General features: G+C 43.5%; 1 protein-coding gene and 1 long non-coding RNA gene across 4 annotated transcripts in view; one reads left to right on the top strand and one right to left on the bottom strand.

Annotated features, from left to right (window-relative positions):
• Positions 1-23,955, bottom strand: part of PALD1 (phosphatase domain containing paladin 1) — a 117,715-nt gene that overhangs the window by 67,079 nt on the left and 26,681 nt on the right. The window lies entirely within an intron of this gene.
• On the top strand, positions 15,800-20,611 carry LOC307216166. Its single transcript, XR_013838968.1, has 3 exons — positions 15,800-16,019; positions 16,061-16,841; positions 19,622-20,611. It is a non-coding gene; the product is annotated as an uncharacterized lncRNA (long non-coding RNA).

The following is a 23,955-nucleotide window of genomic DNA, read 5'->3' on the forward strand; positions in this document are numbered from 1 at the left end:
TGTTCCAGCTGCTCAAAGCAGCTGGCTGCCTTCTAAGCAGCAGAGACTGATGTTTACAGCTGAAAGTTCGGAAAGCCAGTCACACGAAACTCCGATGGTGAAGTCTCCCCAACCCCCTGGCTTACACTTGCTGCTGTAACTCAGCCAGTCGAGAACAACATACTTGGTAGAATCAATTTTCTTCCCTACACTGTTCTCTGTTCACTTTTGAGTTCTAGTGGAATGGTGTGCAAATGCTCCCATAAACAACAGCCCCATCTCTCATGCGCCTCTTTTGCTGGGTCACCCAAGACACATGGCATACCGTCGTCATTATTCTGCAGGTTTCCTGCTGTGTTGGTTGCTTCTTGGGCGGGAGAGAGAAACACGCAGTAAAATGACACCACATGTTCCATATTGCTAGGAGTAATCAAGGAGGATGATACGCAAGTATTCCCACGGCAGCTTTACAACTGCCTTAATGTCTAACCCCAACCGGAACTTCCTCCACACCCCAGGATCAATTGCAGCAGAAGCTAATCTGGTCCAGGCCAATTGCGATGCACTGATTCACAAGGCTTCTGAAGCAAAACATGACAATAAATATCACTCTGCTTTCCTATCTCTGTGTTGGAAGCAGCCAAAAGCATCTTGCGACATGTGGTTCATGAAGGACAATACACAGACCATCAGCATCAGGGCGCTGCAAGCTCTCTTTCTCAGTGGGTTAAATTTTAAAGGCTATGAACTGATGAGAAAGGCATATAGGAAATACCATGGCAAGAAGCACAATAGAGGAAGATTAAAGGCAAAGGCACTGGAATTAGAGAGAAATCCTAGAATGAATTGTTTAAAAGCAATGGTGGTGGGGGCTTTTAAAAAATTACATATAACTATAGAAATAACCGTATCACAAATATTAATATGAGAAGGTCCCAAAGTAGTTGATCTTCCTAAATGTCCATTTAGGACTTTACTGACCGGAGAGACAATCTACTTCAAAAGGCTGGTGCAATATTTAACCGTTCATATTGCACTGCACAGATCCGAATACGGAAAATGCAGAAGTAACTTTACCAGATTGTATCTCAGCAAATCAATTGAGGTGAATGAGTGGCATAAACATTCTTGCTACTATGCAGGGTTATTGTGGAAATTAACCAAAGGACGAGCATATAGCACTTTCAAACAGGACTGAACAGCAGGCTATAATAGTGAATTTCAAGTTGGTGTACTGTTGTGGCAGTAATTTCCCCAAGAGCAAACCGAAGTTCAACATATGTAATCTTCTGAATGGCACCAATGTCTATGGGAAACTGTTACCATTTTAGACCCAGTATATTAAAAACAGCCCACAGGAGAAACTGGGCATACCATATTCACCATCTAGCCAGAAATTGCTATACACTTAAAGGAAAACAGCCAATGTGGGAGGATAACTTCCTACACAGCTAGTTTTCAATAAAGTTAATCTGTAAATCGTTGATCTTAAAAACGCTGCCATTTGTGATAGCATTTAGTCGTGTTTTCATATTCCTGGCTGCCACCACACAAAAGAAGAAATGCAGCACAAGGGCAATTGGCACATCATTAAAAAGAAATGGCTTTTTAGAAGGCAAAACAACCCTTCGGCCACAAAAACCTCAAATTCTCTCTTTTAAAAGAAGTTAACTCCAGATGTTGCAAGAAATAGAAGAGTTGTTGGCAATTATGGGGCAGTTTCTCCCAGTCTCTGCATTCTATTTAAATTGCATCCTATTTCTATGGAGAAGGGCATTATTTTCCTGTTGTTTGAACCAGGCAGAAGAGGCTGTTACCAGTCTCCAAAATGCTGCCGCACTAAGTAGCAAAGAACATGCACTGAGATGCAGTTGCTAACCCCAACCTTTCTGTTATTTTGTTTAACAAGTTTTACAGACTGCTTAACCAGGAAAAAAAAAACATCTACAGAGTTTACATAAAATAGTAGCAAATATGAGTAAGAAAATGACGATATCAACAGACTTTAATCACAAGTCGACATAGCAGAATTATCAAAATATGGATAAAATCAACAGAGTTTAAGAATACACATAATAAAAGAACGTGTTTGGGTAGGATTCCAAAACCTGCTTCATCCTTTTCAATCTTCTTCTTCAATAGATCTAAACACTTTTCGCTCCATTCCTGTTCAGAGGATCAAGCAGAAGGCGTGTTTCCGAGAAAACACACATCCCATTCTCCCTTGGCTGAAAGGGGCTTTGCAGGCACAAACAATTAGAGGTGCACAAACATTTGGATGGGATGTTCCTCGCTACTAGCTGGGCAAGTCTCATACTACAGTGGTACCTCAGGTTAAGTACTTAATTCGTTCTGGAGTTCCGTACTTAACCTGAAACTGTTCTTAACCTGAAGCACCACTTTAGCTGATGGGGCCTCCTGCTGCTGCCACGCCACTGGAGCACGATTTCTGTTCTCATCCTGAAGCAAAGTTCTTAACCTGAAGCACTATTTCTGGGTTAACGGAGTCTGTAACCTGAAGCGTATGTAACCTGAAGCGTATGTAACCCGAGGTACCACTGTACTCCCCCACCTATATGGTTGCTTTGTTCACATTCATGCTCACCACACTTCATGGGAATTTCACTACAGGGAAGGAAGTCCCAAGCAGTTGCGGTGACATGGGCAGGGGGCAATTTGTGACCTAGTAATTGGAGAAGGAGGGACGCAGGTGGCGCTGTGGGTTAAAGCCTCAGCGCCTAGGGCTTGCCGATCGAAAGGTCGGCGGTTCGAATCCCCGCGGCAGGGTGCGCTCCCGCTGCTCGGTCCCAGCGCCTGCCAACCTAGCAGTTCGAAAGCACCTCCGGGTGCAAGTAGATAAATAGGGACCGCTTACCAGCGGGAAGGTAAACGGCGTTTCCGTGTGCGGCTCTGGCTCTGGCCAGAGCAGCGATGTCACGCTGGCCACGTGACCCGGAAGTGTCTCCGGACAGCGCTGGCCCCTGGCCTCTTAAGTGAGATGGGCGCACAACCCCAGAGTCTGTCAAGACTGGCCCGTACGGGCAGGGGTACCTTTACCTTTACCTTTAATTGGAGAAGGAGTGATTTTTATTTTTATTTTAAATGCAAACAGGAGAAGAATCACAGGGAAAGCGTATGGGCCAGTGACCTCATTGGTTTCCCATTAGTTTCCCATATATCTATGACCCCTTTGAATACAGAACTGGGGCTAGGGGAGGGGAGGGTTGAAGGGGTTCTGGTCAAGGTGCATAGAAGGTTGATGTTTTTTCCACACCTGGGACAGGAAACCCCACAAGCGCCTCTTTCCTTCCTTCCCTCACACAGCCTCAGAAAGGGCAATTAAAGAACAAGCCTCAAGCTGCATTAAACCTGGTCCTTGGGCCTCACCAGCTCTATCAAGTTCACCATGTGCAGAAGCTATGCGTATTCAGATAAAAGCCCTGTTCTTGCGAAGGAATAATGGCCAGACTAGTTGCTATTGGCTTGGCAGTCATAGCTTCATTATTTTCTATGTTCCGAAAGAAGAGCAGGATGGGGCAAGGGGGATGGGAAGCAGGGGTTCCAAGGGACAAGTAAACCCCTCCCCCACATAACTGATTGCAAGGTGTGGTACCCACACACCATCGGCCCCTAGGAGTTGGCTACTATGGTAGGAAGCATCACTCCTGACTGGCAAACACTATGCAATGCTTCAAGTGGAGAGAACCATCTCCAATCAGCAAATTTTGATAAAGCCTTTTTCCACTGGGAAAGCAATTGTCATCACTCTACTAATAGTCCTCCTCGGTTAGCCGCATTTACTTTCCAAAGAAGAAAATAAGATTTCTTTTCCGCTGCCAAACATTTCACTGCAACAGTCTCAAAGAGACGTAGGAAAGCTTGGAGGAGACAGATGGAAACGATGCTCTCAGAGACGGCAGCTATATTGTCAGGATCTGAAACATGAAGGAGTTTGTAAGGACTCCTTCCCACAGAAACACGATGTCCTTAAAACGACAGCTGACACTTCAGAGAAAGCGGCAGAAAATTCTCTTCAGAGGCAGTTCTGCTTCTCCCTTCCCCTCATTTGTTACTATAATGGGAGTATTTTTATTTTTTAAAAAAGAAACGCTGATACACATGACAGAAGGAGAATGTTTATTTGAAAGATCTGGTTTAACTTTTCCTGTCAAATATGCTTTTGAGTCAGCACAGTGTTGTAAAACGTGGATTCAAACCCACACACAACCCTGAAGGAGATTTTCGTGGCTTATTTCTATTTCTCAGCCTAGTAGACCTCAAAAGTACTTGAAATGGGTTAATAGCCCCTTGTATGCCACCCCAGGCCCCTTGCAGATTTTTATCTCCAAACCAATAAATACAAACAGAAACCAGGAGTCACTGAGGCTGTTCAGTGTTCGACTCCCAACTTCTCCCTCTACACCAGTGCTTGTCCACCTTGGGTCCATAGATGTTGTTGGACTACAACTCCCATCACCCCTGACCACTGGCCCTGCTAACCAGGGGTGATAGAAGTTGTAGTCCAACAATAGCTGGGGATCCAAGTTGGAGAAACACTGGTGTATAGGGAAAGTGGGACCACATTTCCAGGCCCTACCCCAACATTGCATACCCCATAGCCTCTGCCATACTCCCAGGCATCTGGTATCTGTGCACATACAGATGCACCCATGTTGGAGCACCTTCACATGAACAGGGACCCCATTTAGTCACAATGGTCTCCTTTGTGGAGTCAGCCTTTCTGGCACTAATCTGCTGCCTACTCCTGGGCTGAGGTAAAGGTAAAGGTAAAGGTACCCCTGCCCGTACGGGCCAGTCTTGACAGACTCTGGGGTTGTGCGCCCATCTCACTTAAGAGGCCAGGGGCCAGCGCTGTCCGGAGACACTTCCGGGTCACGTGGCCAGCGTGACATCGCTGCTCTGGCCAGAGCCAGAGCCGCACACGGAAACGCCATTTACCTTCCCGCTGGTAAGCGGTCCCTATTTATCTACTTGCACCCGGAGGTGCTTTCGAACTGCTAGGTTGGCAGGCGCTGGGACCGAGCAGCGAGAGCGCACCCCGCCGCAGGGATTCGAACCGCCGACCTTTCGATCGGCAAGCCCTAGGCGCTGAGGCTTTAACCCACAGCGCCACCTGCGTCCCCCTGGGCTGAGGAGTCCAGGGCAAAAGTCACTGCATATGTTCCATATACTTCACAAAAGCAAGGCTGCCCCCTGTTTTGGCCTTGACTTCTGCCACACATGCCAAAGAGCTTCGCCAACCCTATCTGACTAAGCTAGCAATCTTGAAACACACACACACTTCCTAGAAAGCAAGCCTCTATCAAGTTTATTCAGAGTTATTTCTAGGTAAATTTGCATTGGGTTGTCTTGCAAGTTGTGTTTGGAATTGCAAAATTGTATTAAATTCACAAGCTTTTTCATAATTCCCATCAACAACGTTCCAGACCCTCTTGTGTCTCTATTTTCCAGGGCATCCCTGACTTAGAGAAGCCGTCCCGGTTTCTGATTTGATCCTGGAATGTCCCACTTTTCCTTAGGATGTCCCTATTTTCATTGGAGAAATGTTGGAGGGTATGGAGTTATCTGACTCCCAAGATGTCTGAAGGCAAACCTGTATAGTGGTACCTCTGGATGTGAACGGGATCCATTCTGGAGCTCCGGCTGCATCCCGAGGAATTCGCAACTGGAGGTGCTGCTTCTGCTAAACCCAGAAAGATACTTCCAGGTTTGCCGCGTACATATCCCAAAGGATACGTAACCAGAGGTGAACACAACTAGAGGTACCACTGTATAAGGAAGTTTTTTTAAAAAAAATGTTTAATGTTTTATAATTTTTTTATCTGTTGGAAACTGCCCAGAGTGGCCGGGGCAACCAGGTAAGATGTGTGGGGTATAAATAGTAAAATTATCATTATGGAATGGGATGTCCCTAATTTCGTCGGAGAAATGTTGGAAAGAATGATGTTATTTTATATAGGAAAACAGAAGCCAACATCAACCACCAATGCAATGCCCAACTAATGTACAAGAATGCTCTTCCAGTAATAAAATCTAGCATTCATCCATCTACGATTTTTCAGAAGCATGCAAAATTGAACACTAAGACACTAGTTTTAGCTAAGATTAACTGTACATACATTTGCTGATAATGTGCATGAAATTACCTCCACACACAATAAACATCATGCAAAACAACTGCCTGTGTGTGGGGTCCATGTAGAAAAACCAGCGGAGTTTTTGCACAATTCATCTGTGTCCACATCCACAGAAGGAAGATTAATAAGCATTTGAGCCAAACATACACCAGCCAAACATACACCAGCCTCTCTCTCTCATGGCATCACCAGGAAATCAGCTGGTTTTAAGCATCAGTGCTCTGGCCTGGAGAAAATGGACCTTTAGCAGGCCTCATTTGCTACAGAACGCCGTTTCATTCAGTGAAGCTCCCAAACAGCCAATCCAAACTGATAGGCTAGAATTATGCCGCAGCGCCTGGACCCAGTTCCAGGGAAGATGGCAAATTGGCACACAGAGCATGCCTCAAACAGTCCTCCAGTCAAGACAAGAGAATGAATGCATCCCATTTACATGTGTATAGGAGAAGGGACAGCTATTCCCCAAGTCTCTCTCTGCAAAGAAACAAGAGACATTCTCTTCCCAGCTCTCTCTTTCTGTCTCTTTTACTCTCACTCCTTCAAAGTATGCAGGAGTTTCACTGGAGGCAAACGTAGTGGGATAATATTATAGAACAACATCTGAAGTGTGTGTGGTGATGGTGGGGCCAAGCAAAGAAATGGGGCAGGGGACAGCAAATTTTTTCAGCAGGGGGCCAGTCTACTGTCCCTCAGACCTTGTGGGGGGGCTGGACTATATTTGGGGGGGGGGGGAATTGAACGAATTCCCATGCCCCACAAATAACCCAGAGATGCATTTTAAATAAAAGCACACATTCTACTCATGTAAAAACACGCTGATTCCCAGACTGTCCATGGGCCGGATTGACAAGGTGATTGACCCCCGGGGCCTTAGTTTGCCTACCCATGAAATGGGGGGTGGGAGAAGAATTTCAGGCTGTTTCTCACCTCTCAATGCTATATAACACCAGGCACGCCTGCACAGCTTAGGGCCAAGGCTAAAAGTAGCTTGCTAGCCAAATGTCGGGAGCAGAACCAGGTAGACAACTCTAGTCTACCTGGAGGAAGTGATGGAAGGGGTAGGTCTTTTGGAGACCATATTATCAGTGCGGGGCAAGGCTAGAGACAAAAACGGGCAGTTCAATGGATGTGGCACTTACCTTTGTACATTACAAAGAGGCAGCTCTGCACCCTTAAAAAACATTTCCCAGGATGCTTTGGGGGGGAGGAAACCATGACTGTTTGAAGAGGCACGATACTGTTTCAAATGCGTTGTGCAGACAGGGGTTGAATGTTTCTTTATTTCTTAAAAATAGAATTAGATGAAGATATGGAGGAAGGATGTAACCAATAGCCATGGTAGTTACCTATGTAACCTCCTCTTTTCTTTTAGAGATCTCCAGCTATCAGATGCTGGGGGATTTACAACCAGAAATGGACATTTAACTAGGTGGACCATTGATCTGCAGTAACAAAGGAAATGTGCTAAGTACAAAAAACACTTGTGTGTTACGGTATGTGTTAGCCTTTACAACTTTACTGCATGCTTATGAAACATGGACCACTTATAAATGCCATCTCCAACTCCTCGAAAGATCCCATCAACTGTGTCTCCAGAAATTTTTACACATCACTTTGGAAGACAGGTGAACTAATGTCAGTGTATTGGAAGAAGCAAAGATCACCAGTGTCAAAACAATGATTCTTCAACATCAACTTTGTTGGACTGGTCATGTTGTGCGGATGCCTGATTATTGTCTTCCAAAGCAACTACTCTATTCTGAACTTAAAAATGGAAAGCGTAATGCTGGTAGTCAACAAAAGAGGTTTAAAGACTCTCTCAAGGCAAATCTTAAAAAAATGTAGTATAAACACCCACCCAGAAACCTATGTACCCACTGTGGAAGGATGTGTGGATCCAGAATTGGCCTCCACAGTCACCTATGGACTCACTGTTAAAACAGTGTTTATGGAAGACAACCTTACTTGGCTACGAATGATTGCCAAAGATAGAAGAGCCTTCAGGAAAGTTAGTACATCATCGCTTGTCATCAGCTCGTTTCAGCAGAGGACCATAGTAAACTGTCAAGTATAAAGTGTACTTTTAAAGGAGACCAAAAAAAAATCTGTCTTAAAATCAAATTCTGCAGCCAAGGGGAAAAACTGAAACTCTGTGGACTGTACATTATTTTATTTATTTTTTTTTAAAAAAAATATTCTGCTAATCCTTAAGGAAACTCAAAGTGGTTCACAATGGCTGTACATAAAACCATGCATTAAAGGCCATATAAAACAGTTAAAATCAGAAAACTGTTGTGGAAAGATGCAATTCTTAATATGCCAGATGGACTAGAGAAGTCTTCAACAGGCATTTAAAAGTTGAAACAAAAGCACCTGATGAATTTCCATTAGCAGAGTTTTCCACAGGACTGGGCCAATGACACTAATGGCTCGGTTCCTTGTTGTCGTCAAATACAGCTCAACAATTTGGGCTCCCCAAATATTGATTTGCCTATGTGCTTAAATTTACCTGTTTGGCTAAACATACTTTTAAACTACCTCATCGGCAAGTTATTTCAAAGTTGGCCAAGCAAAGTCAGAAAGCTATGTAGGGAAATGAATCTTATGTATTGTAGAAAACTGAATCTAAAGCCTCTCTCTTAAAGGGTGGAAACTTGCTCAATTTTTTACAGAAAGAAATATCAGGGACTGTGCATTCCCAGGGACTGTGCAGAAAGAACCTATGGTCATACAATCTTATGCAATTTTGTGACTGTGCAATTCTGTGGAAAGTTGTTGGGGAGCGAAAATCACCCTGCTTGCTTTTCTTTCTAATGCTTGAAATGCCTGCATGTCTTGTACCTCGTTTCCACAGAAAGCAGCACCCCACAAAACCAATATAGTGTGGCAGAAGACCAAACCTTCAGCTCTTCCAGAAGAATGTTGGGGGCAGCAAATTTAAAAAAGGGGGTGGAACAGAGGCAAAGGGGAATGAAAGGAGTTGAAACAAAGGGGAAAGAGAATAGGGGCTTCACAACTGAGTGAACAAACACAGAGTTGCTTTCCAGAATGGCCAAACAACTATCCAAAGAAATAACCATCTGCCTTTTTCTCCCCAATTAAAAAAGCACACTTTTTTTTTAAAGGACTCATAGTCTTCCAAGTGGTTTTTTTAATGGATTAAGTCTGCTTCCTCTCTGCACCAAACATCTCAAGGAAAGGGCTCTCAGATTGCAAAGCAGCTGCAGCCTCAACTGCTGAGTCAGCGTTTGCTTTTCATTTTATTCACTAGAAAGCGTACACGTTTGCCCGCCCCCTCAGTTGCATTAAACATGAAAACCCACTTTCAAAATACACAAAGGACACCAAATCCAGGCTAATACCAATCACTATCAGATCAGGTGGCAAGACTGCTGCAGGAACTTGTCTCTCTTTACAATAGGTCACTCAGGAGTTAGTAACACTCAAGTAGCTCACATGGACTCCCAAGGAAGATAGCTCTCCAGGTTCATTGGAATTTACAGCATACATCTTTTCTTTGAGCTCTCATGGCTCCAGATTAGAGAGATGTGCTTGAAAAACACTGCAACAACCCAGTGCTGAAGACACCAGTTCTGTCAGGCAAGTGTTTCTTTTGAGCAGTGGAAGACAGGAGTGCCTGGCGTGCTCTGATCCATGGGGTCACGAAGAGTCGGACACGACTAAACGACTAAACAACAGCAACATTCCAATTAGGGGTCTGGGGACCCCAGAACGCACCCAGGGGGTCTGCAGCCCCATCCATGCCTCCCACATTTTTTGTCATTTTTGTATGGTACTGTCAGGGAGAGGCAAACGGGAAAAGATGAAAGGACAGAAACCAGAGCCTAAAGAGATTATCAGCAGCCTGGTTTGTTGCGGGGGTAAAATGGGGAAGGGAGAAACCATGTCAAACAACCTTGAACTCCTTAGAGGAAAAAGGGGTATACAGTCGTACCTTGGAAGCCGAACGCCTCGGCTCCCAAACGATCGAAACCCGGAAGTGAGTGTTCTAGTTTTTGAACGATTTTCGGAAGCTGGACGTCTGGCATGGCTTCCATGGCTTCCAATTGGCTGCAGGACGCTCCTGCAGCCAATCAGAAGCCACGCTTTGGTTTTTGAACAGTTCCGGGAGTCGAACAGAATGCATTCTGTTTGAAAACCAAGGTAATAATAATAATAATAATAATAATAATAATAATAATAATAATACTTTATTTATACCCCGCCCATCTGGCTGAGTTTCCCCAGCCACTCTGGGCGGCTCCCAATCAAGTGTTAAAAACAGTACAGCATTAAATATTAAAAATTTCCCTAAACAGGGTTGCCTTCAGATGTCTTTTAAAGATAGGATAGCTGCTTATTTCCTTCATATCTGGAGGGTGTTCCACAGGGTGGGCGCCACTACCGAGAAGGCCCTCTGTCTGGTTCCCTGTCACCTCACTTCTCGCAATGAGGTTGTTGTTTAGTCGTTCAGTCCGACTCTTCATGACCCCATGGACCACTGTATAAATGTGATAAATAAAAAACCTTGAAAGGCCAGTGAGCTAGACAGCAGTGCCATGAAAATTCTTCTTTTTCCACCCACCCCTCATCCCATTGCATCCCAAATACTGGCACTTAAATGCCTTCTAGCAGAGAAGATACTCACAACACAAGTGGATTTCTACAGACTCATGGCCTTCTTTGAAAGCCAGTGAAATATTGGTGGCTGGAGTGTCGGACTTGGTCAAATACTTCCATCAGCCACAGAACCATAGAGGTCTCAGCAAATCACCCTTTTTTAACCTCTAGTTTCTTGTTAAATAGACTACTGCTCAATAACAGCACTTAAGGCTAGATGCACGTTAGCAGCTTAAAGCGCAGCAAGTTCCCTTCCACCCCAGCTGCATTTCAAGCTGCGTTCACACACTGTTGTACACAGAGGAGATGGGGATGCCTTAATGCTCATTACCTGGTTGGTTTCCCCACACTTACAACCCCCTTAGCTCTTGTTCATGAAGCTGTCATCTGCGCATGCGCAACAGCTGGTTTCAGATATGTACACCTCAGCTCAACTACGAAGTAAATGTGGCTTAAGCTTTCAATTTGGGTTGAAGGTGGTTTGAGAGAGGGAACGCATAGAACAGCACTATTTCTCAAGGAACGGCAGGGCAGCTCTGCATTGTGGGTAATGCAGTGTGTACATGGATTCAAAAGCCAGTTGAGGAAGCACCCTGGAACCACAGAAAACCATGATGCACACAAACAGCCCAAGAGTGTTGCAGACTTGCAAAGCAAGTTGAGCCACATGATCAGCTAAATTATTGCAATGAAGCTCTATTTCAGCCTGCCGATAGGAAATGTGTAAACGCTCCACCTGCACTCGTTTTCAATATTTAGCCAGGCATCATTTCTTTCTTTGTTTTTGTTCCTTTTAAAATAATGTTGGTTTTAAGTTTCGTAAGCCCTGCTGGGAATTTACTGAAGGCTAAGGTATGACTCCACCATGTAAACAAACAGTAAGCATACAAAACAACATCTGAAGCCTAAAATAGTATATAGTCCAGAAAGAGCTGATCCTCCTGATCATGTAGATTAGAAGGAGGGGTGGGTGCATCTGTCGATTTCAGTTTCTCCTTTTTTCGATATTAAGTTCAGTTCTCCACATCAGATTGCATTTTTTTAAAGAGTCCACATGAAAATGAATCAGCGATTTTCTTCAAATATACATGTCTGTATGTAATGTTCGAATCCCTGCGATGGCGTGAGCTTCCGTTGCTCGGTCCCTGCTCCTGCCAACCTAGCAATTTGAAAGTACGTCAAAGTGCAAGTAGATAAATAGGTACCGCTCCGGTAAGAAGGTAAATGGCATTTCAGTGCGCTGCTCTGGTTTGCCAGAAGCGGCTTAGTCATGCTGGCCACATGACCGGCTCCCTCAGCCAATAAAGCGAGATGAGTGCCGCAACCCCAGAGTCGGCCACGACTGGACCTAATGGTCAGGGGTCCCTTTACCTTTATGTAATGTTAGCTAATATGCACATTTTTTGCTAAGCAGCTTTCCCTAATATGTTTTAATGCTATTTTCACACACACACACACACACACACACACACACACACACACAGACACACATATATATATATATATATGCATTTTAATGCACACTTTACCCTAGTATTTGCATTTTGGTACACACTATTTGGCTAGAGAACTGCATTGCAAAACTGAGAGAAGTGTTGATTTTGAAGAATGGCTCTGTATCATTTCGTGTATAGTTTGGAAAGTGCACATCAGGTAGGTTTGCCTTTAAATGTCAACTGAACAGAATTGCTCCCCTAGCCCTACCTGGCAGTCAGGTGTACATTCACCCAAACAGGGACAGAATGCAACACATTCAGAGCCACCTCTTTGTCAGAGGGGATTCCTACCAGGAGAATTAACCTTGGCCATTAGTAAGAAATGGGCTATTGCTGAATAACCATGCATCATGCTGGTCCATGATTCTCTTCCGTCCCTGTAAGTACAGCAGGAGCGTGGGAGTCGGTGATAAAGGGATCTCAAGCAACTAGTTTTGCATGGCATCTCCCCATATCCTCCTTCCTCAGAAAGGAAGAGGATGCTGAAAAAGTCTATGTCATAACCTTTGGGAACCAGAGCTCAGAACATTAATAAAAGCCTACCTCCGGGAATAGAGGGCCCATCTAGACCATTGCTAGGTAAAGGTAAAGGGACCCCTGACCATTAGGTCCAGGCGTGGGTTGTGGCGCTCATCTCGCTTTATTGTCCAAGGGAGCCGGCGTACAGCTTCCGGGCCATGTGGCCAGCATGGCTAAGCCGCTTCTGGCGAACCACAGCAGCACATGGAAACGCCGTTTACCTTCCTGCCAGAGCGGTACCTATTTATCTACTTGCACTTCGACATGCTTTCGAACAGCTATGTTGGCTGGAGCAGGGACCGAGCAACAGGAGCTCACCCCGTTGCAGGGATTCGAACCACTGACCTTCTTATTGGCAAGTCCTAGGCTCTGTGGTTTAACCCACAGCGTCACCCGCGTCCCTTAGACCATTGCTAACCCTTAGTAAAAGTAGCGTTCTAGTTTTATCTCCAAGGCTTAGTATTGGCGTTTCCTTTTTTTTAAAAAAAGAACTTTTTAAAAAAAGAACTGCACCTTTGCTGACACAGTCTGTTCTGAAAGGGCCTCATTTGACAGGAAAGAGAGATCATTCAAGGAAGACAAAGATATTTCCGTTTCAAAGCTCAGCGTGCAAATTCAGAATCACATCTGCCAATGACCTGAACCATGGGAGGAAAATGGGACAACAGCAACAGGCAGTAAAAATGGAAATGTTATTGTGGAAGAAAGCAGCAGCTAGCGCTCTGGAGAACAAGGAAGGAAATGACTTCACTGAGCAGGTTGTCCTCTGGCATTTCCCAGTGAACATCCGGCACATCCCATGCATCTCTTTTCAAGTCCTCTGTCAAAAAGTTAACAGCATTTTTAAAGTCAATGTTGCGTCCTCTTTCCAACAGAGCTGGTTTTGATGAGACCTTATCTCTGTAATTGCAGCCACCAGCTTGCACTCCTTGTTTTGAGTGACTTTAAAAGCAGCAAACAGTACTGGAGTAAGGCTTGTTGATGAACAGTAAGGCTTGTTGATGAAATTCAGACAGAACGAAGGGGTGGAGAGGCAAAGGGCATTTTAAAAGGATTATATTTTACTTGCAGAGGTGGACAGCACTGAGCAGAAATGGGAAATTTCTGGGAATTTTGAAGCCAGGGAGGGAGTGGGAAGAAGAAAGTAAATGGGCTCTCTAGGGTTGTCACTTTTTTATAAAAAGAAAAAAAACAACCTCAAACTTTGGGGAGAATTGAACCACACCCGAAGGTATTCAAATGTCTTAGTTTTGGCCTTTGGGGAAATTTGGGGGAAAACACAGTTGAAAACAATCAAGTTTATCGAAGCTCAGAAACTGTATACAGATATCAGTGTCATAGTGCAGAAACAGAGCAAACTCATAGGTCTGGTTTACATATAATGCTAAGCCATGGTTGTTTTGTAAGCCATGAGTTAACCAAGAGTTGTCCTACAGACACTCAAACAGACCCTGCTTGTCTAACATTTGTCTTGTTCTCCAGCAGCTCTTGCCCCATGGTTTTGTAGTTTAGTGAGCATTTGGTGTGGGGTGGCCGAACACACTATGGTTGAGGAAGGGTGCTGGGTTCACACATAGCACCAAGCCATAATTGAAACAAAGATTATTTAGCCAACAATCAACTGTGGCTTCAGTTCATGGTTTGCTGGTAGCAATCAATCCACAGTTAAGTTTCTGGGCAGGGTTCACACCTAACACTTAGTTATGACTTAATAAATCTGGTGTGTGAACCAGGTCATACATTTAGGAGGGAGGAGGCTATATAATCCAATTAAGTAGCAAAAAAACAGAACAAAAAATCAGTTAAACTTTAGAACGTTGAACTCTTCAGCAGCATGCAACCACTTTAAAACAGAAATCCTATGCACACTCAGCTGTGAATAAGTGCACTCATTGGATTTGGATCTGAGTGGACATGCATAGGATCTGGTGACATGTATCATAGTTGACTAGGTAAAATGAGGGATTCAGGATAACTCATATCCTACTCAATCTAAGTAAATCTTGCTGAATCTAAGAAATTTGCAAAAAGTATGACATGGATGCTACAACATTTTAAAGCACTGCTCTGACTGAAAGTAGCATTTTATGCACATTCATTCCGATGGAAGGGATGTGTGCCCCTCCCAAAATTCTCTCCCCCCCCCCCCATTTTAAGGCCTCCTTTGGATATAAGAAATGTGAGGAATAAAGTCCCATGGACCACAATGGGACTTACTTCAGAGTAAGCATGCACAGAATTGGGCTGCAGGTGGGGGGGGGGTCCCACTAAGTTTTATGTAAGTTAGTCTGCTTTTGCTTGTTATGGAGGAGAGCAAGCAGCACTGGAAACCTTATTCAGCCCCAATCAGTTTCCAAGTCTCCACCAGGGACTCAGCTACACTGGCAAAGAAAAAAACGCTTTACATGCACAGTTTATGCATTCTAACACTGTGACACCAGATGGCGCTGTGGAGTTTGGTTTTTGCTTACCCAATTTTTCATACAAAGTATGCAACGCGTTCAACAGAAACGCTTCTTTGATGTGTCTAGATCCAGCCTAGATTTGTTACCTGCCATGCACTTGCAAGCCTCTTTTCTCCAGCCTTAAAGTCTATCTCTTTTTCCGTGCATGAGGAATAAATGGCAGGCAGCTTTAGCTGAGAAGCTAACCCAGTTTGGTTAAAGCAATCAGAAATAACACAAGCAGCGCTGTTTCTGAGACAACTTGGCATAGCTTCGCTGAATATATAAACAGAGGTAGTCCTGGTAAGCAGCCCCCCCCCCCAAAACCCATGACCATGTATGGTATGATATATTTCAGCAATGATTAACAGCCAGTCATCTTCTGTTTGGTTTCAGATGTCAGCTTTTCTTTTCTTTTTTAAGGTTTTCGGCAGGTAGGTGCAATTTTATGTGCCAGCTTGTCTTATATGTTCTAAGTCTAAGATGATCCTGTATTCTTGTAGAAAGTTCTGTTTTACTTTTTAGATATTTTCTGCTATTGTTACAATAAATAATAATAATACTTTATTTAAAAGACCCTGGGTTTTATTCAACAAAATGCACCACCAAAAAAAATAATTTTGGGGAGGCATACAAATGGAAGAGGGGGGGAATTTCTGTTGTACAAGCATAAGTCCTTGTGAAAACAGGACATCTTTATTGGGCACAGCCTGTTTTATTTGCCCAGGCATTTGAAGCTGATTACAGTGGTACCTCGGAAGTTGAACAGAATCCGTTCTGGAAATCCGTTCGACTTCCAAAACGTTCGGAAACCAAGGGGCAGCTTCCGATTGGCTGCAGGAAGCTCCTGCAGCCAATCGGAAGCCGCGGAAGCCCCATCTGACGTCCAGGTTCCAAAGAACGTCCACAAACCGGAATACTCACTTCCGGGTTTGCGCCGTTCAGGAGCCAAAACATTCGACTTGCAAGGCGTTTGGGATCCAAGGTACAACTGTATTGTTTAAGCTGCACTACTGTTTTCAGCTGCTGTATTTATTTGATTATATACAGTGGTGCCTCTGGTTGCAGATGAGATCTGTTGTTTCGGAGGTCCGGTCAGATCCAGAGTTTTCCGCAACCTGAGGACCACTTCTGCACATGCGCAGACCACTTCTGCGCATGCACACATGGAGAAACCCAGTAAAATGCTTCCGGGTTTGCCGCACGCGCATCCCAAAGTTTACGTAACCAGAGGGTTACATAAACAGAGGTTTGACTGTACTTTATTTAATACATATTGTTATTTAATACATATTCTGCATCCCACCCCTAGCACCTGTACTGAAGAAAAGCTAGTAATGAATATATTCAACAAACAAAACAGTAAGGCTGTCCCAATGAATTACACAGTATCTCCTAATTGTGCTATGGTTTACAGCACCTTGCTTCTTCAAGGCTTCAAAACAGAGGTCAATCAAAAAGCCAAAGGGTCAACAGTGACAGAAGGAGAGATACATGAATTGCAAAAAGTAGCCCACTTCTTGCAGAGGGAGCAAACTTCGCCAGGTTTCTTTCAGCACAAGGGGTTCCTTTGCAAACCAACTGAAACCAAAACCTCTTGGAAAAAGGAAGAAAGGGACTTCCGGGTTGGCGCCTCCAACAATGGCGGAATTCCTCTGATCGGGAGGAATTTGCTCCGTGGAAATCAGGGTCTGGCCGCCACGATGAAGGCGGAGACCCACTAAAAATCACAGGCGGGAGAAGCCTGTGAACGTGGGATTCAGCTGGCACCTTTTTCGCCTCCCCTACTCACGGGGAGACCCAGTTTCGGGGATCCGGAGCAACGTGGGGTGAGCGGCACGGTGCTTCGAATTGACTGCTTCTTTCACGGAGTGAAGCCGCACTGCTGTTGCCGGAGAGCACTGACTTTTTCCTGTGGACAATTTGATCCTAAACAACTACCCGTGAGTAGAACGGAAAATTGGATTTTTTAAACATCTTAATTTGGCACCGAAACGGGGAGGTTTCAAACAGGAAGTCCGCCTTCCCCTTTTGTAAATAGATTGAAGCAAAGAGCTTGCAAGCTAAAGTCTTGGAAAGTCTCTGTAAAGGATTAAACTTCCATTGGCTAAAATCATTAAACCCCCCTTGGAAGCAGGAGAAGAGGGGGGGAAATTTGGGATCGCGTAAGCCTGCAGAAGAGAGTGAAGAAAGTTAAATTACCGGGAAATGATTTATAATGAGATTAAGAAAGTGCTTAAGTGCACCTTTCACAAGAAACCAGAGGCATTTCTCTTGGGTATGGTCGGCCAGCTGGTGCCGAGGAAGGATAAGAATTTCTTTTTGTACGCTACTACGGCAGCAAGGATTCTCCTAGCAAAGTATTGGAAGACACAAGAGCTACCCACGCTGGAGGAATGGCAGGCGAAAGTGATTGACTTTATGGGACTGGCAGAAATGACCGGCAGAATCCGCGACCAAGAGAAAGAGACTGTGGAAGAAGATTGGAAGAAGTTTAAAATATATCTTAAGAGTTACTACAAAATTGAGGAGTGCTAAAATGCTGAGGGAGAGGAATGACGTAGAATTGCAGCGGTAAATTGTGTTTAGGGCGAAATTGAAAAGGAGAATGAATTTATAGTTAATTGGCTAAGAAGGGTTGCTGAATAATTGTTTAAAACAAAGGATGCAAAAAGGGGAAGGTATGGGGAAGTCCGGGAAAAGAGGTTTATGGAAATAAGGTAAAGAAAATATGATTTTTTGTGTTTGTTTATATGTTGTTTTTCTGTTTGTTAAAAATTTGGAAATTAATAAAAAATTTATTAAAAAAAAAGAAGAAAGAAAGTTAAATTACCACCGCTCTGAACCTGGAAACGGGCTGCTAGTAAGACTGACGTTTTGGGAAAGTTCATTGACTGTGAATAAAACGTATCTTGACAGCTAGTTAAATAAGAGAAATACATTGTTTCCATTGTCTCCTTCTGCGTTTAAAAAGGAGTAAAAGTAACTGAAAATTGAAACTAATTTTATTGCTTGAACTGTGCTTAAAAGGATTGCTACAAATAGAAATTGTTTCCCTCTAGAGTTGAGCTGGTGGAATCTCCAGCTGCAAGATAAAAAACCGTGAGAACCAGGGATTGACCTTGGATAGGTTAAGAATGTCGACAGAAGAAGCCTTAGTGATTGCATTATGTAAGATAAGTGATTCATTGGAACAGCTCCACAAGAAGACGGATCTGATGACTATCAAAATTGATAACTTGGGACAAAAAGTGACTAATTTGGGACAAAAAGTGAACATCTATACAGAAACTATTCAGGAATCGATACAGGAATCTACTTTGACATGGCAAACTGTGGAGAAGGCGAGGGAGAAAGTTGTTGTTGTTGAACCTAAAGTAATACAAGTGGAGAGGGAGAGAGCCCCAGCCTTACAGAGGCAATTTGATGACTATAAGTTGTTGCCTTCTATGATTGAGTTCAGAGAAAGTCAGATTTTGAGGATTGGAGCCCTGCTTGGACTGGAGAAGGAAAGTTGGATAGATCACCTCATGCAGGGATTTACTGACCTTTGGGACCTGGACCTGGGTCAGGAGGAGATTGGAGTTGTGGGGACTTTCAGATTTGGAGGGATTTTGAAACACGTCCTGAAATATCTTTTGGATTTTAGTTTTAACTACGGAGAGTTGGCTGACCTGTCGAGAAGGAATAAAAACATTGCTAGGTCAGAGCTTCCCCGAGATCTACTCTTCAGCATCAAAGGAAGGAAATTAAGAACAAGATCAGCAGAAGACAAAGTAAAGTGCATGTATAAATATGAAGAAGACCTGCAGAAGGGACTTAGAAAAGAGTTAAGAGCCTCGGACAGAAGATCACCAGGTTGATGGACTATATGGAATTGACGGGAATGACTGGCAGAATCCGAGACCAGGGAGAAGAGACGGTGGAAGAAGATTGGAAAAAGTTTAAAGTTTATTTATAGAAATACTGTAAAATTAATGAGTGTTAGAAAAATGTTGGAATGAAATTATATGGCTTTAGTAGAAATGTTATAAGGAGTTAAGCATAAATAAGTATTATAGTATTAATGGAAAATAAGGTTAAAATAAGTTAAGATAAGAAAGGAATTGCTGAAACAATTAATAGAAGTGGAATACAAAAAGGGAGGTGAGAGGAGGTCGATGAAACAAGGGAATGAAAGATAAGGCATTGAAATGGTATGATGTATGTTTTTAAATTGTTTTTGCTCTGTTTTGTTTAGTCTAATGTGTTAATGTTGTGTTGTGTACTGTTTATATATTGTATTGTATTGTTTTTTCTTTCTTTTGCTTCTTTTTTTCTTTTCTTTTGCTTCTTTTTTGTAAGGTTTAAAAGTAATAAATATTATTTTTTTAAAAAAAGGAAAAAGGAAGAAAGGGACTGGAAGCAAAAGCAGCCTGCCCCCTTATAATTGCCGGAAAGAATATTAGGCATGCAGTTCTAGGAGGGGAGGAAAAGGTTCCTGTTTTCCCCACTCAAGCCAAGGCAGCAGCTTTTGCGGGCTGTTTAATTAAGCTCAATCCGTGCCAAGAGACACTTCCTGTGCAGCAGGAGAGGTCTTTTTTATAATCGGCAACACCTCTTCATCTGATCTCACCCTGCTCCTAGAACATTTGTGGCCCTGTCGCTCTGTGGCACATCAACAAGCCCTGCGACCAGGGCTCCAGCATGGAGACAATTCAAACTCAGAATTCCCTTGCAGGGCTTATTAAGAGTCTTCAAACCATTAATTCTCAAAGTGTGTTGCTAGTTTCAGTTGGACTGTAACCTAGAGTGATTGTGCTGAAGGCTGCAGCCATGAGGACCTATACAAAGCAGGCAAAAGCTGTCATCATCTCGGTGACAAACATGCTATCCAAAAAAAAAGGCCTAGGAGTTTTAATTCTTTATACCTCTTTTGCAGCACAGTTAACACTCTGGGAGAAGCAACATTGCCGTGTGGATATCGGCAGTCCTTGGCACTGCGGGGCAGAGTTGCTCCATTTCATTCCCACATTAATCTGTTGGCCTGTCTGTTTTTTAAATCATCTCAAAATATTTACACGTGCACTTTCTGTCAACATACACATTTAAACGCGTACTTGTAGAGCTCAACTAACAAAAGCTATGTTGTCACAGCTGGAGAAATAGAAAATAAGCATGCTGCTGTTAGGAAATATCCTAACATTCTCCCCCTTTCCGTGTAACCTGTAGTACCTGTGGTTCAACCCAATTGCAACCTCTGTACATAAACCTTAAGTTGTTCTCTGTTAACAACCTTAGACAACAGATCAGCAGGAATTTCATTTCCTGGCATGTAGGACACCTGAATGAGTCCTTTTTGAATACACTCTCTTGCACGATGTAGCTTAATCTGCAAGTACTTGGTTCTTTGCTTGCAACTCTGAGTTCAACAAAGTGTATCTATTGTCTTGATACACTTGTATAGGACATTTCACAGAAACTCTGATGTCCTGAAACAGTTGCATCAACCATTCACAATCCATGAGTGAAAATGACAGAGCATTGAGTTCTGCTTCACAGGAACTTAGGCTTACTGTCGTCTGCTTCTTGCACAGCCAGTCAAACAGACAACCATTGTACATGTAGCATACTCCAGAAGTGCTTGTACCATCCGTGGTGTCACTTCCAAAACGAGCATCTGCAAAGATTTCAAGACCACCAGTCTTCTGACTGGTGAACCTCAGCCTGTAGTGCAAAGTCCCTTTCAAATAGTGGGCTATGCGCTTCAGAGCTTTCCAATCCTGTAACAGCTGCTTCATTGCCTAGCTACACTTTAGAACATGGTCCCAACAGCTACGCTCCGACCCGCGCGTTATAGTCTGAGAAGAGCAGATCAGGTCTTTTTGCAAAGCAATTTGCAAAGACCAAATTTCTTGAGTCTCCCTAGAGCTCACATCTGAGCAGGTGGTGTTTTGCACATGAGGTGCTCTGTGACAAAGCAGGGTCTCTCACACAGAGGCCCTGCTCCATCCTACTACTGCACTACGCTTAAGTCATGAAACTCTCACATATAGCAGATGCACCATAATCCAATCTTGCCAACAGAGAAAAGAATAAGTGAAGAAGAAACTAGTCAACAGGAGCCAAGACCTCTTAAACTGGGCACTAAGGGGCTTTCAGACTGTGTAGCACAAAAGCAGAGTCTGCCTGGTAGATGAGCTGAGTGCTTTTGACAACAGCAAATCAGGTATTAATGAGACTGAAATGCCTTACAATATTCCTTTGTCTTTGGCAAAGCAGTAACACATTAAGTACCCTCCTCGTACATAGGCTCGCAGCCCAGTAGGTCATGCATTAAACCTTAGAAAATTCATTTCACTGAGCCATATATTAATTGGGAATTACCTTGACTGCACAACAAAGGAAATTTTGCACAGCTGCAAGATAGTAGAGGTTTGTTTAGGCGTTACTTATTAGACCAATATTTATATCCGGAGGTGGCGCGTCTGGCAGTGGCTGCCCTTCTCTAACTGTGAGGAGGGAGCTCCGCAGAAACGGGTCGTCCGCTACGGCGCAGCGGAGACCCACACCGGAAAACCGCAGGCAGCGTAAGCCTGTGGCCGTGGGACTCGGCGGGCACCTGGAGCGCTCCCCGAAACGTAGAAGGGACCTCGTAAGAGGTCTCGGAACATGGAAGGGGGTGCGGTGCTGTGAGTCAATCGCTCTTTCTGTGGAGTGAAGCCGCGAAGCTGCTGTCGGAGAGCGCTGTCCTCTTTTCCTGGAACTATTCGGCTGGAAATCAACAACTCGTGAGTAAGAAGGAAAGAAAGATTTGGATGCTAAATTTTTGTTAATTCGGCTAAAAACGAGAGACGAAACCAGGAAGTCCGTCTCTTGCTACTGCTTAAAGATATAAAGCAAAGACTTTGAAGCTTGGAGCCTCTGAAGAGGCGCTAAAAGGCAAGCAATTCGCACATCTTACATCTATTTAAGCTGCTTTAGGATTCAATTTGCTAAAAGTTTAGTTTGGAATACAAACCGTTTGATACCTGTTCCGTTGGATTTACAAATTGATTAAGAATCCCTGGTAGTGGGACTGCCTGGACAACAGAGCTGTCAGATTGCAAGACTTTGATATTTTGTTGCTGAAGGTATTATTAACTGAGCTTTAGTGGAACTGTTATACTGAACTGTTACATTTTGTACTTATTGAGACACTGTTACTTTTGAGACCAACTCTGCTAAACACAACTAAACTGAAGATCTTTTGGGAAACTAAAGGCTGTTTGGACTGTGCAAAAATCGGGGAAAACTTTAAAGATTTAAACAAGGAGATTTATAAATTTGATATATCCCCGATCTTAAAGGTGGGCTCCCTCTAGAGGACTTTGGATTTACAACTACATTTGACTGTCCTTTTGGTTTCTTTTCCTCCTAAAACTTTGTTATATGGGCTTGTGGATTCCCATGGGAACATACTCAATTTGACCTTGACTTGCAGATAAACTTGGAATGAGTGGCGCCGCGAGACAAACAAGAGCGGCTAGAGGAAAAAAGCAAGCAACTTTGACTTTAGTTTCGCAGCCACAAAGATCATCTGCCCCCAATGTTTTGGAACTAGAGGGAGCTGAACAGCTGCCGGAAGAAGAAATGGCATCAGGGGGATCTGCTTCAGTATTAGACAAAATATTAGAAAAATTGGAAGGCCTAGATGAAAAAGTGGATGAACAAACGGCTAAGATCGATCAGACCAGAGATTCTGTCAACAAATTAACTGAGCAAGTTGCATCAAATGCACAAGCAATTGGCAAGTTAACTGAATCCACTGCAGAAAACCGGAAATTGGCAGAGGAAGCTTTCCAGAAAACTGAGGCACTGGAGCAGGAGGTAAGACCACTCCACAAGCAGGTCGGGGAACAGCAGGCCTACTTGTCTATGATCGAACTTCGGGCCCGGGAAAATAATTTAAGATTGAGGTGTGTGCCAGAACTTGAATCTGAACAAGGAAATTTAATTGACTTTCTGACAAAGGAATTTTCTAAGTGGTGGCCCTTGAAGGAAGAAGAGGACTTTAAAATTGTGACGGCTTTTAGACTTGGGAAATTGACAAGGAAGGACAAGCCCAGAGACTGTTTGATCACTTTGAGATCCAAGGAGGAAAGAGACAAGATATTAGGACTACACTACGGAAAGTCACTGGAAATTTTGGACAAAAGAGCAGAGATTTACAAGGATATTCCTAGACAACTTCTGGACCTTAGATCCACCTATCTTGAACTAACAAGGTTGCTGAGGAGTAATTCAATTATTTTTAGGTGGGAATTTCCACAAGGACTATCGTTTATGTTTAGAGGGAAGAAGGTGAAAATAAAAACAGCTGAAGACAGAGACAAATTCTTGAATATCTACGGAGAGGACCTTCAGAAAGGGATTGGAGAACCTTCAGGGGCTGGACCATCCCCTGCATCTATACCTACACCCTTGGGGTCTGAAGACCAGGACAAAAAGATACCACCACTAGAGAAATAACAGATTTACTCAGGATGTCTCTGCAACTTTTGAGTTGGAACATAAATGGCGCCAACATCCCTGAAAAAAGGAGAAGGATATTCCACATTCTGAAAAAAGAACAATTGGACATTATATGTTTACAAGAAACACATGTGACTAGGCTTCATAGAAAAGTGCTAATAAATAAAAGAATTTATCTCTTCTGACCGAGTTAAGAAAAGAGGCGTGGTGATTTATGCAAAAGAGAGCCTGTCACCAAAATTTCTA

Source organism: Podarcis cretensis (assembly GCF_951804945.1).
Source record: "Podarcis cretensis genome assembly, chromosome: 5".
In the NCBI taxonomy this organism is placed as follows: Eukaryota; Metazoa; Chordata; class Lepidosauria; order Squamata; family Lacertidae; genus Podarcis; species Podarcis cretensis.